Consider the following 12,775-nt stretch of genomic DNA (forward strand, 5'->3'; position numbering starts at 1 on the left):
TTACAGCAGTGGGGCAAAAAAAAAAGAAAAAAATCTGCTGCCATTGCCTATTACTCTCTGTATCACTTGTCTGTAGGCCCAGATCTTAAGAGGAATCCAACAGCTACCTATATTGCTCAGAAAAAAATGTCAAATTTTGTTTTGTCAGGGATGTTTTTTGTTTTGTTTTTTTTTAATGGAAAAGAACAAACTAATCTGCCTTAATTGCATGCTGAATATTATATAACAGGAAAACAAATCTACCTTATGATGTTCTGAACGGAGACCCAGACTTGGACATTTGTGTAATATGTGTAGTTGTCGATTATTAATATTGATTCATATATTCCATTTCCTACTTGCCAAATAACAGCCTACCTGGTTGAAATCAGTTTGTTCGAGAGTCCATTTGAGGGAAAAGAAAAATTGAGGTTACCTCAGGACCAGTTCAGAAACAACCATGCTATTTTGCAGGTAGGTCTGGGATAATTGGAAAATGTATTTTGCCTGAGCTTGGTGGCAGGCCAGACTACAAATGGAGGACTTCTGTAACTCTAAATAGAGGGAAACTGGAAAAATAGTGGGAGAAAAGGATTTGTGGGACTACAGAAGAACGATGGGTTTTGATTTCTCAACTTTTCCCATCAATCTTTATAAAGGTCCCACTTCCTGATGATTCTAAAAAGCACAGAATTTAGTTGAACAACTTCACAAGTGCATGAGCTAGATGTTTTGGGGCACAACTTAATCCTTTTTTTCTGTAGGGTGCTAATGAGCTGTTTCCAAATCCTCTGGAGGCACTGCAGATTCATTTCTTGGCAGCTTTTCTGTTGAAAGACAGAGCTGAGGGTTTCACATGTGATGTAATTAACACCAGGCTAAATGGTAGTTAAGCACCTGGTATTGTTTGTGTATCTGAGTTATGCAGAATTTAATGTTAATTTTGCCATGAGTAAGCAGATGTCATCATCATATTAGAATAACACAGATCACTGCAAGAAGAGCACTAAATCTACCCTCTAAGTGATTTTACTGTTGTTATCTGAAGGACTTCATCATTCTGCCCAACAGTTAAGGTCTCAACTTAGAAAGTTCTCATTTAAGCGGTAGCTGTAACTACTATTACAATTTTTGAAATTGGCTGTTGAATGTTAGCTAGTTAATGAAGATTTGAGGCTAAGTGTAAGTGCTGAGGAATGTTTTAAGTTCTCTGTCATATGTCATCTCCTGCTCCAGACTGAATTCAACTTTGTAGGAGTTTCCCGTATAGATGTTCTGGCATGTGATATCAGAAATATAAAACGTAAAAAAACAAAATCGAGTGTCTCTGTTAAAGTGACTTTATTTGTTTATTTTAAAATTAAATTTACTTGAGTTCAACTGATTTCAAAGGTGTGCTTTGTTGGAGAAGCTGTACCACAAAAAGTTCTTGTGGTCGATGATGCAAGCTGATTGTTTTATAACCTGCTGAGGTGTGGGTCATGCTAGTTCTGCGTGGCAGTGGTCTGTGAAGGGCTACCTACCCAAATGGTGGCAGGGAGGGACCATGTAAGAAAAGGAAAATGAGGGGTAGGATGCTGTGGTTATTTAATAAATTAAAAGCATTTTTAGCTTTTCCGGTGGTGCACCCTTAGGCTTTTCTGGTGTTGGCATTTGTTCAAGTTGTATGTGTAGAGAAAGTTAAAGCATGAGTAAGAAATGGAGAGCAAAACTCTTTCAACATATTTAACTTGTTACTATTTTCCTGATGTCCCTTTTGAAAAGGAAATAGGGGAAACCTTGGAAACCCAAGCATTTTTGGCTGCTCTTACGTTAGGAGCACCCTGGTGAATTATTTTTCCCTTCTCCAGTCAGAACTGTGGCCTGAACTGCAGATCAAAGAAGAGTAGCACTTTGGTTAATCTGGCATAAAAATCTACTTTAGCCCAAAGAGACAAGAGGAAAAAGAAATTGAGGCCCAGGCTCCATGGCAACTGCGAGGTAGGTAGATTGTTCAAATAGTTGGTAACTGTAACACAGTTCTAAAAAAAAAAAAGAGCACTTGGAAAGATATATTGCTACCATATTGGAAAGGACATTGCATCCCAAGCCAGGGTTGTTGCCTGCTGTTACAGGGAGTGTTCAGAACAGTGCATGGATAGTCTGAGGAAAACAGGACAGAAGCCTGTTACAAAGAGTAGAAGGTAGCCAGCTGATGTGACTTTAGGTTTGCTTCAGAAAACGTGTACTGAAGATGCAAGCAATTCTTTTCTTCATTGAATCTGTTCTGCATCACATGCTAACTTTATAACCATCGAACCAGGGAAATTTGACATGGCAGGTCACCATTTGTTGTGGGTTTGACCACATACCAGACAGTGCTGCCTTATGACATTGAGATATAACACTATGTTTAGAGAAAACGCTGCACTGTGACCTTGTATGGCGCTGTTGGGTCCAGCGCTGTCAGATCCAAAACATGCAAGGCACCTTGATGGGGGACTTGAAAGCTGATTCAAGATTCCCCATTCTCTATTCCTGGTGAATCTCACAAATCTACATCTTGCTAATCAGATCAAAATCTTGAATGCCTGCCTGCTGCTGAGCTTTCTGGGCTTATCAGTGTTTTAGTTCAGGCCAGTCCAAGTACAGAATTTACCAGCTCTGTCAACCAGGAGTCTGGGTTCACCCAGGTTGAGCTTACCGGCAACTATTTGGAGTAGCAGTCAGGATGCTCTTCATTATTCCTGCATCTTTCATCTCAAAGGCTTTTCAACCTGCAGATAGTAACTTGATGCAGTTATGCTAATCACCCAGACCTTGCTCATCTTGTATCACAAGCTGTTTATTTAACTGCAAGCCTATGTCCTGAGATACTGAGCTGGTCCTCCTCAGAGCTGGGCAGCCATTTTCAGGTAAGTAGAAATTTCCATAACAAACTTATGTCCAGTACCTTAATGATGCTCTTGCTCATGTCTGAGTGCATACTCAGACTATCCCTGAGGCAACCCTGTCTGAAATCCTTCTTTTAAATGAATTCTCTTTCCTTCCTATGTAGCTGGTTTATTCCATTGTTGAACTATTATTTTTATTTTAAAAATTCATGAAAGTCATGTTAATATCAAACCCAAGTATTCTTGCTGTCAGCTGTGCTACACCAATTACATCTTGTTCTAGCCCCAAGTGGCCACAGAAGAAAAACAATGACCATCTTTTTCATAGTCACCACTTACCTACATAGTGCAAAAGAATAATCATGTCCCATTCTCTCTTTTGGATGGAAAACAGATGTCCAGTTCCATGAGTCATTTCCTTTCAGTGATGCTTTTGAACCTTCCTATTGGTCTTGATGGTCTCGTTTATCTATATCTGTCTTGCAGTGAGGTGGCCATACCTGGATGTCCTGGCTTAATTTGAGCCATGTCCAGCACGAACGAGGAAACTACTTTCCATGTCTCACCTGTTAGTACGTTCTGGGATGAGAAGTCTTCCTCCTCTCTCTCGCTTCTCTTTTTTGGTGACATCAATTTGTTGATCAAAATTAAGATGGCATTTACTTAGAAGGTCAAAGATCCTTTTCTGCAAATTGCCACTTTTCCATATATGTTTGGGCTTGTTTCTTATAAATATAACATTTTGTAGTTGTTTTTATTTTGTTCCATCTTGATACAATCTGCTATTTTTTTTTCCAATTTATGGAGATCGTTGACTTGTAATGATGCCTTCAAACATGGCTGCTGCATACCTCTAAGGGCCGATCTGTGCTCGTGACTATGCTAATAAAAAGAGATAATATAGTCCCCTGTAGAACTCCAGGTGAAATGTCCTGTCAATTTGACAGCAAATTACCTGTAATTTAAGAGGATTTTCTAGACAGCTTTACCGCCAAATTGTAGTGATTTTAAGCTACGTTTGATTTCCCTTGTATGCTTTGAAAACATTGGGTGGGCAGGGATTAAAAGCATTGTATTTTTACTTTACTTTTCAAAGTAAATCATCTCTAATGCTTCCCCCCATAATTGCTGCAACTGTTGCCCCATTCCATAGAACATGATAGGCGGAACATAATCTGTTCCTGACCATTCAGTATTTACCATTTTTATCATCCTATTAGCTTCCAGTTACTTCTAAACTGATTGTTTAAATTTTTTCTTGTGTCTTTCTAGGCAGTGCACTTAATTACGTTCTTCTGAAGATAAGTCCTTTGTTTCCCCACAGTTTCTCCAGAACCTATCTTATTCTCCAAAATCACTCCAAGGTTAGCGTTAGCTATTCACAGATTAACTGCTTCAGGTACTTCTTCAACTGCTTTAGGACAGATTTCATCAAGCCCTGAATACTTGGCTGTATTCAGTTCAGGTAGCTCAGGGTGACCTTAATGTGGCATACATGGGGTCTAAGCACTGCTTCAGAATTGCAGCCCAGTCCCCGCTTTTACAGAGAGAGGCCTGCTGCCCCCCACAGTTCCTGGCTCTTCACGTGTGCAGTGATCCAAGCCTTGTGGAAGCACGGAAGCTCTTTGAAAGCTTGGATAGTTCAGGATGGTTCCCTTTCTCTCTGGGAGAAGACATGATTTGGCAAACAGATCCCAAATTGGGCTGTACTGACAAAAGTGTTATTTCACCTGCCCTGTCTTTGTTCTCGACTGTCTCTCTTTGCTGGGAAAATCTGCTCTGAGTCACTATTAATCTATTTCTGTGAATTTGGTAGCAAAAAAAGTCATTGACTTTATTATTTTTTCCTTACATCTCTTTATGTTTGGCATATATAATTTGTTTTGAAATTCTGTCTCTAATTTTTTTCTTCCTCGCATGTTCTTGTTTGATATTATCCCTTATTCATGTATTGCTATTTCTATAGTAATGTTTATTTTGGGGGTTAATTAAGATCAGATACATTCCGTTTGACACTCCTGCCAGTTCAGTACTGTATGCTCTATTCCATTAAGTGCTACTTTACTCTACGTTGCTTCCCACTGGAAGTTTTTCTAAGAGATTCTGTATCTACCAGTTCCCCTCAGCTTGCTGCCATCTTCTGTTTTGTAGTCCAGTGTCCTTTTCATTGTCTGATCTTACCTTTTCTTTGAGTGCAAAGCACTAGCGGTCATGATTCTCTTTCCTCCAAGTTACCATCAGTTGCAGTTTTCAGCCAGTTTGGTCCTATTCGGTAGGAAGAGATTTAAGATAGCTGTTGACATTGTTCAACTCCTCCAGCTTCTAAAAGAAAAAGCTGTTCCTAAGAATGCAGCAGTCAGACTGTGTCCGTATTGCATTTCTGATGGCTAACTAGCTGATTTTCTGTGACCACTACAGAAGACTCTTGTATTTTTTGTATGTGAAAATTTCTAACTGTACTGGATGCCTTTTTTTCCTGCCCCCCAACACAACACAGAATATTTCAAGTTCCCAATTAAATCAAAGCTTGATCTGATGGAGTTATGGGAACTACGTCTACCAAAAAAAAAGTGACTGAAAACGACTGCTTTGATTCAGCCACGTTTGTGATTCCTTGTCATCTGCTGTCAGTGAACAAACCTGACATGCAGGGAGTTTCATTCGCAGAAAACCACGGGAAATGTTGTGCTTGATATGAACGTTGTAGTCACAGGAGAGCACAGAGATTTGGTATGTGAACAAAACTATTCACTATTCTCTTCTGTAAAGGGCTTTGGACATCCACTCAGAGAGCAGAAACAACAGCATATGACTTTCGTGCCCAATTACACACTGTGTATAACTAAATAGCTGAACCGAACACAGTTCACAAATGCTCTGTAGTCTGAAAACAGCCAGTTAAAATCTCCAGCAAAAGACAGCGCACATTCAAAGCAATCGAGCTTTGTTAATGCTTTGTGAAACAAACGAACAAAAAAAAAGGCTAAATTTGCAGCTATCCCTAAGGAATTATCTGTGAGCACTATCTGCAAATAATAATTTAATCAGCTTATGTGGCTGCCCATGGTCACAAAGCTGTAATTGATTAAAAATGATCCTTTTCTTAACAAAATACGGCTGCAGACTAAAAATGGGATTCTAAGGTGGTTCTAATGTGCCCTGCTCTGGCAATATGCTAAGGAGCAATTCTATAGAAAACCAAAGAATCCCGTAGCAAAAGGTTGGGGGACTGTCAAAGAGCAGTCTTTTTTAAGACTTTGGGGTGTTTTAGACTGAGTTTGGGCTCTTTTTTTCTTTCACAATGTATTCACGTTACCTAGGGAGCTGAATGGGGGAGAGAGACTTCTTTCAAAGGTTTTGTGGCCTGCTTCCAATTCTGATAAAGTCAACAGGCTTGGCCCCACCAAGAGGAAATAGGATGCTGCCCCTTTAAGCAGACTGTAAGGAGTATGGAATTACGGCTAACTTGGTTTGGAGCCTTTGTGTAAGGCTTTCAGGAAGAGATAAACCATTAATCATGCACAATTACTCTGACCTTGCATGAACTAAAGCCTCTCTGAACACATAAGATTACCGTCTCTGGGGACCTTGAGATACTGACACGATCAGCTCGGTGCTAGGGCATTGGAAACTGCAGCACAAAATGGCTGAAAGCTTGGCCTTTATTTCCTTTTCTCAAACTGGGCTCTTTCTCTCCAGGCAGGACAGGTATTTATCTTTGCAACATGCTTGCAGGGTGAACTAAGGAAAAGTAATTTCCCTTAAGCCAGGATATGAATTTGTAGAACACAATTGGGAAATGGTGGCAGTGCTTGAGAGAATAAATTACATTTGCTTTTTTGGTCAAAGTATTTTCTTCAACTCACTGAGGTGGAGATCTCCACGTTGCTGTTAGTGTCTTCCTGCAGGGCCCCTCTTTCTCAGCTCTAGGCAGAGGAGGGTGATGGTCAGTGACAGATTCTGAGGTGGTTCTGCACTGTAATGAATTTTTGTTGGTGTTACTGCTTTCCTCATACCATCTTCACCTTTTTTAATTAGGTTTCAGGTGGCGATTTTCAGTCAGTTCGCATCCCCTCTAGTAGTCTTTAGCATTTCTCTCACCTCTTAAGCTCCATAAACAAGCGTGTGTCTTTCTCACACTTATGATAAACTTCCCTCTACCTCTTCATTCCCCAACCTCCTGGCACTATCAGCAATATGTAAAATAATAATAAATGAGCAATTAATGATTTACTCCTTAAGTAATTATTGATTTCAACTCCCTATTTTTCAAAATTAGGGTTAACTGAAGATATGTATGAACAATTGCAGTAGCTCAGCTGACTAACTTGGTAAAATTCAGTCCATTGTTTACATTTGATCATTGATCATGCGTTTGATCCCTACAGCTTCATTCACTCATAAAATTTATACCATTATAAATCTTTTATTTAGGCATGTGATCTTTTTACATTGGTATTTACTGAAGTGCAACATCTAATTCGAACATAAGTTTGCATTGATATAATTATCTTTTTTCCCTGTTCACAAATAAGAAATTGTGTGTATTTGGATCTGCAATAGGAAATTTATTCTGCTTTAACTTACGGTTAGTAAGTTACTACAGTTAGTAAATACTACTTACATGAGTAGTAGAAGATTTATGTGTGGAGAAGCTTTCCGGGGCACTTGTTTTGCCGACCCTTGTTTACATCTAGAGAAGATTAAATACCTTTTAAAAAGAAATGGTCTTCAAGACTTGGGAAAACTACAGATGTTTTTAGTTTCTTGATTTAACACTATCAGTTACTTCTTGACTTCAGCTATAGAAGATCTGACTGGAAGACTACAAGGTTTCTTGTTAGGTGTTTCTTCATCTGTATTTTTCAAACCATCAAACCAGCTCAGTAAGCCATCTCTCTTCTAAAAGAAGGCTAACGTGAACTCTGCAATTTTAGCATTTATTGTTCTGCAAAAAGGTTTGTGTTGGAAACCAAACCTTTCCCTGTGTACTTCTGTGGAGTACTTCATTGGAATTTGCACAGATTTCTGCCCCTTCCTTAGTTCTGCATATGACAAAAATTAGTGGAAAAATGGCAATCCTGTATAGACTTTATTTGTCAGTATTTTAAGTTTCCATTGATGAAATGCCATGCTTTCTTTCCATTAAAGTAGCAAATTTTTGATTTTTCAGAGATGCGATTGGAAGAAAATGGCGATCACCCACTGTGTGTTAAAGGACCGGGCAATGGCTTCCACTGTAAGATACGTACCTGATACTGACCAGCACATCTGCTGCTATGTTACATGCTTTGTATGCAGATGGGTAAGTCCAAAAGACATAAATCTGCTCGTCATTGTAGTGAATGATGTGGAGAAAGTGTACTGGGAACTTTTCTTCTCCATAAAAAGCTATTTAGAAGATAGGCATAATAAAAATTCCACAAGTGCAGTGGTGAGGATTTTTTCTAAAAGTTATCTGGCAATTACATCAAACACTGTCACACGCTAACTACTGAAGGTAAGGAGAAATTTTTTGATAAGGAACATTTTTCTAGATTGTTTGCTGCAAGCTTTTTGCACCGTGTTCCAAGCTGTGCTGACATTGTTAATAGCTGACTAATGGGTTTGGTGACAGCTAATTTTATATCTTATATCAGAAGGGTATTAAAAGGCTCCCAGTGCCACTACACATTGAGGATGAGAATCTGGTTGGAGGGAGCTGTCCAGTACTAGCTGGAGAAGACAGGTATTGTGCTTGCTTTTCTCTTTTTTTATCCCTCCCCATACGATTTTTCCCTTTTCTCTTTTTAATTTTCCATTAATCCTTTTGAAAGATACCACCAATAGCTAGGCAGTTGTTGATTCTAAGAAATACTCTACAGGAAATAAACTAACTGGAAAACAAGCAAACAAACAAACACACAAACTTAACAAAACAGAATGGGTAGAATATTTAATGGAATTTTGGTAAAGAGCAAAGGCATTAACATAAAGAGGGGAGCATCTAAAAGGAAGAAAAAAAATCATTTAGATTCTATCAGCCAACATTTAACTGTTAGGGGCAGTTGATTTTGTCAGTATCCCCAAAGCAAGATGTTTCTAAACAATGCACTTTCTTGTATTCAGGACAAAGAGATAATGGAAATAGAAAAAGCAAAATGCTGTCTGGCTGGGTAAGCTGCTGTTGGAACAGACTGCCATAGGATGTGGTTGATTCATCATCACATGGAGTGTACAAACTGAGAATGCATGTCTGTCTTAAACTATTCTGCATTTCAACCATGAGATATTGCTGTTAGTTATGTTGAGTCTATGTAGTGGGAAGGATAATTCCTTTCCCTGCAGGAGCTGTGAATAGTCTGTTTTGCAGGAGTTCAGTCCATATGGCAGTATTGGTACATGCTCATGTTAAATATGTGAACCTATGAGAGTACCATTTCCTGAAGCGTGGTGCTAAGCCACAGACTTGCTCTGTTTGTGGTGCTGTGGGCTCACAACTGCCCATGGCACTCCAGGGCAGTGGTAACACAATGCCAATTTCCAGAACTATGCAGAGGATCAACCCTACTCCTCTGCCAGGAGAGGGACTGCAGAAGGGGTAAGACTTAGCTGTGAGTGGAAAAAGACAGAAGCTTGGTGGGAGGAGAGAAGAGGAGTTTGCTTCAGGTTAAGCTTCGCTGCATGGGACATAAGGGGCGAGATCAACAAAGGTGGGACGTATTCTTTTCGTATCTAGACCAGCTTCAGTCAGGAGTGAATCAGCTGAAGTCAGTGTCAGACTTGCATCAAGGCAAAGCTTGAAATGATCAGTATCAGGCCTGTGTTCTTTGTTTTTCATCCTGTTACACCACTTTGTAACCGAAGATGTGGAAAGATCCACTCTAAGAGCTTCTAAAATGGAACTGTTTACCAGCTGAAGGGAAAATGACAATCTACCACTTCCTGGTTGCAGTCCAGATGTTTATTCTGTATCGACATTGCAGTGCTGTCAGTACAGCTTGTGTAGTTCTGCTGAGACATCTGTTAACTAGCTGGCTGCACTGCCAGAACCATAATAAGCTCCATGTGGGCCTGTGAGCTTATCTTCTCAAAGTGTTACAGACTCTACTTTTCCTATTGCTGCACTGCTAAATGTACTGGTGCTTGTTACCTTAAAACTAGCTCAGCCATGTGTATTCAAGTTACCTATGCTTTGGACTGAAAGTGGGGGCTATTTTCTTTAGTTTTAGAATTGATTTTACAAAATCTAAATTCTGTTCAGGCAGATACTTTGGGTCCTGAACGTGTCCTGGTTTTGCTGTTCTCTATTTGAAATCTGAAATGTTGTGTTGGTCGGAGGGATACAAATTATAAGAGATGCTCAGGCAGTGTGGGTCTGTGTAGCTTCTCTGCTGCTGACAGTCCATGTAAAACTCATGTAAACCAGCAGAATACTTGGCTGAAGGACTGAACCGTGAGAATAGGAAAGAGAGAACTCTAGGGGTTAAAGGAAAGAGCATCCTTTTTATAATTAGGACAGATCAGAAGTGGAGCAAAATGTTCTTGCAGCTGAATCAGCTGCCCTCTAACCAGCCTGGAGTCTGGAGCTGGGGCCTGATGGACACTTGTACAGAATGCAATTTAATCTGTAATGGCTGAGGAGGACTCCTCGAAGTCTGCGGCAAATGGCAATTATTGTCCCTTTTTGTCACATCCCCCCTAACCAAAACAAAAAAGAGGAAAATTAATGAAAATAACAGGGAAGGATCCTAACTAGCATGCCCTGCCTCCCCCTCTCTGTTGAAAAATCCTCTGCAGTGTAGTGAGTGAAATGAGCTGCCTTGTATAATAAAGTCTCTCGAGCACCAATGTGAAACAAGAATTCCTCCCCCACACACATGCATACGCACCCCTTTTCCCTAATGAGCAGGGAGACGCCAGCTTGGGGGCTGCAACCCGTGTTAAATTAGCAGAGAAGGCCATCCGAAGTGGGCTGACTCCAGCATAAACTGCCTTAAGTGTCTGTTTATTAAATCACACCACCGCTTAGAGTCTGCCCTGCTGCCACATCAGAGCTGTCTGCATACAGAAAAATCCTGGACAGTCCCAGGGGAGCTTGGTCCAACTGGATACTGGTAGTAATAGAGAGCCGGGGGGAGAGCAAGCCGCCACCAGCAGGCTCCTTGTTAAGACACCATCACGGGTTATTCTTCCAGAGCATAAAGGGCTTTTATCTAAGGTGACTGTTGGCACTTGTAACAGCAGAGGACCTGGACTTAGTGAAACTTTAAAGCCTTCTTCATCTCTGTTTTACAGAATGTAAGTCATTCCAGGCCTTTTCTTGCTGAACTGGCTTGTGTAAGTAAGCTTGTGTAAGCTTACACAACTGGCTTGTGTAAGCTTTGGAGCAGCAGCTTTCCCACATCAGTTCTTATCGGGAAGCATGGCCTTCACCTTCAGCTCTCCTTTTGGGGTACGGTATGAGCAGGTCATTAATACTCAGTGATTTTCTGTGAGTTTACTGGTGTAAACATAGCCAAGGCTTTGGAAATAGCAAATCTGCTGTTCAAATCTTAACACATAGTATTAAAGAAGAAAACCAAAGGTTTTCTGTGTGTTTGGATAGCATGAGGTGCAACGAGAGGTTGCTTCTGACTGGGATTTCTGCATATGCCTGCAAAACAGCACCGGTAACCTAAACGTGCTACATACTCTGCTGTTAGGAAGGACAGGAGGTATACACCCAAGCTGTAAATCCTGACCTGTCAGGCAGGAGACAACACTTTTTTTCTGCTAGTTCTGAGAAAATTGTTTTCCAAGAGCCTCACTATATTATTTTCTTTCTCAAGGGCTACTGCTTAATTGCAGTTGGAACTAAGGCTGCTGGTTTATGACTCCTGACTGCTTATCTTACCAAATGGACTGCCATATTCCCCGTTTTACACTTTCAAGATAAGTCGCTTCTTCTGCACAAATGTTTAACAAATCCCTGGAGAGGGATCTTGAGGAGGAGTGGACAACCCACTCCTCAAATAAGGAAGCCTAGGATAAAGCTTTGGAAACGTCTTTGAAAGAGTCAGAGTCTGTTCTCAAGAATAAAAAGGGTTTATTGAACAGCTCTTAGATTTACCACCCTTTCACTTAGCCCAGATCTTTCTCCGGGTTACAATTTTTAAGCTTCAGACACAGTTCATTCGTGCATGCATTCAGTTTCGGTTTATTTTGACAATTTTGTGGATACTTCCAGACATGAATCCCCTGCTCAACCTGCTTTTTTATGTCTTCCATGCGGGGATTTTTGCTGCATGTAGGCTTACTGAGATGCCGTTGCAGTCCAGATGGCCGTGTTCTGTGCTGGCAGGTTAGGAGTCATGGTCAAGCTTTTTTTTTTTTTTGTGGCCCATTGACATAGTAGAAGAGCAGCAGTTGTTGAGCTAATTTGTATGCGGAAGAAGCTATGCAAAGTTTAATATGAAGTGGTTGGTTTAGCTGGCAGAAAGGGAGAGGTGGGCTGTTTTCCATTTCCCTTTAAAATGTCAAACACTAATAGTCTCTTCCGATCATCCTGAGATTGCCAAATAATTGACTCCCGCCTACAGCAAAAACCTCCCTGATCAACAAAGCAGGAAGCTGATGACAGCAACTGCCTGAACGTGTCCAAATTAGTCCACCCCCTGCAACCCCAGCAAGGTCAACAGTGGCAGCCCAGAGGTCGTGGGGCAGCAGGAGATGGAGGTTGGAGATTGCCCTGCTTCCTCTGCCCTCTCGTGCCTCCAGGACATAGCAGGGAGATGGGGGCTTCGCAGCTGGAGCAGCCAGCACCTGAACCGCACGTCCAACAGAGATGTGTTTATTCAGACGATCTGCTGTGTGTTAGCCAAAAGACAGGGCTAGGGGAGGCAAGGAGGAAGTGCCTGTCTTTGTGAGTGGCAGCAGAGCTCTTGGGTTCTGTGTGGGGCTGA

Source organism: Oxyura jamaicensis, chromosome 15 (genome assembly GCF_011077185.1).
Source record: "Oxyura jamaicensis isolate SHBP4307 breed ruddy duck chromosome 15, BPBGC_Ojam_1.0, whole genome shotgun sequence".
In the NCBI taxonomy this organism is placed as follows: Eukaryota; Metazoa; Chordata; class Aves; order Anseriformes; family Anatidae; genus Oxyura; species Oxyura jamaicensis.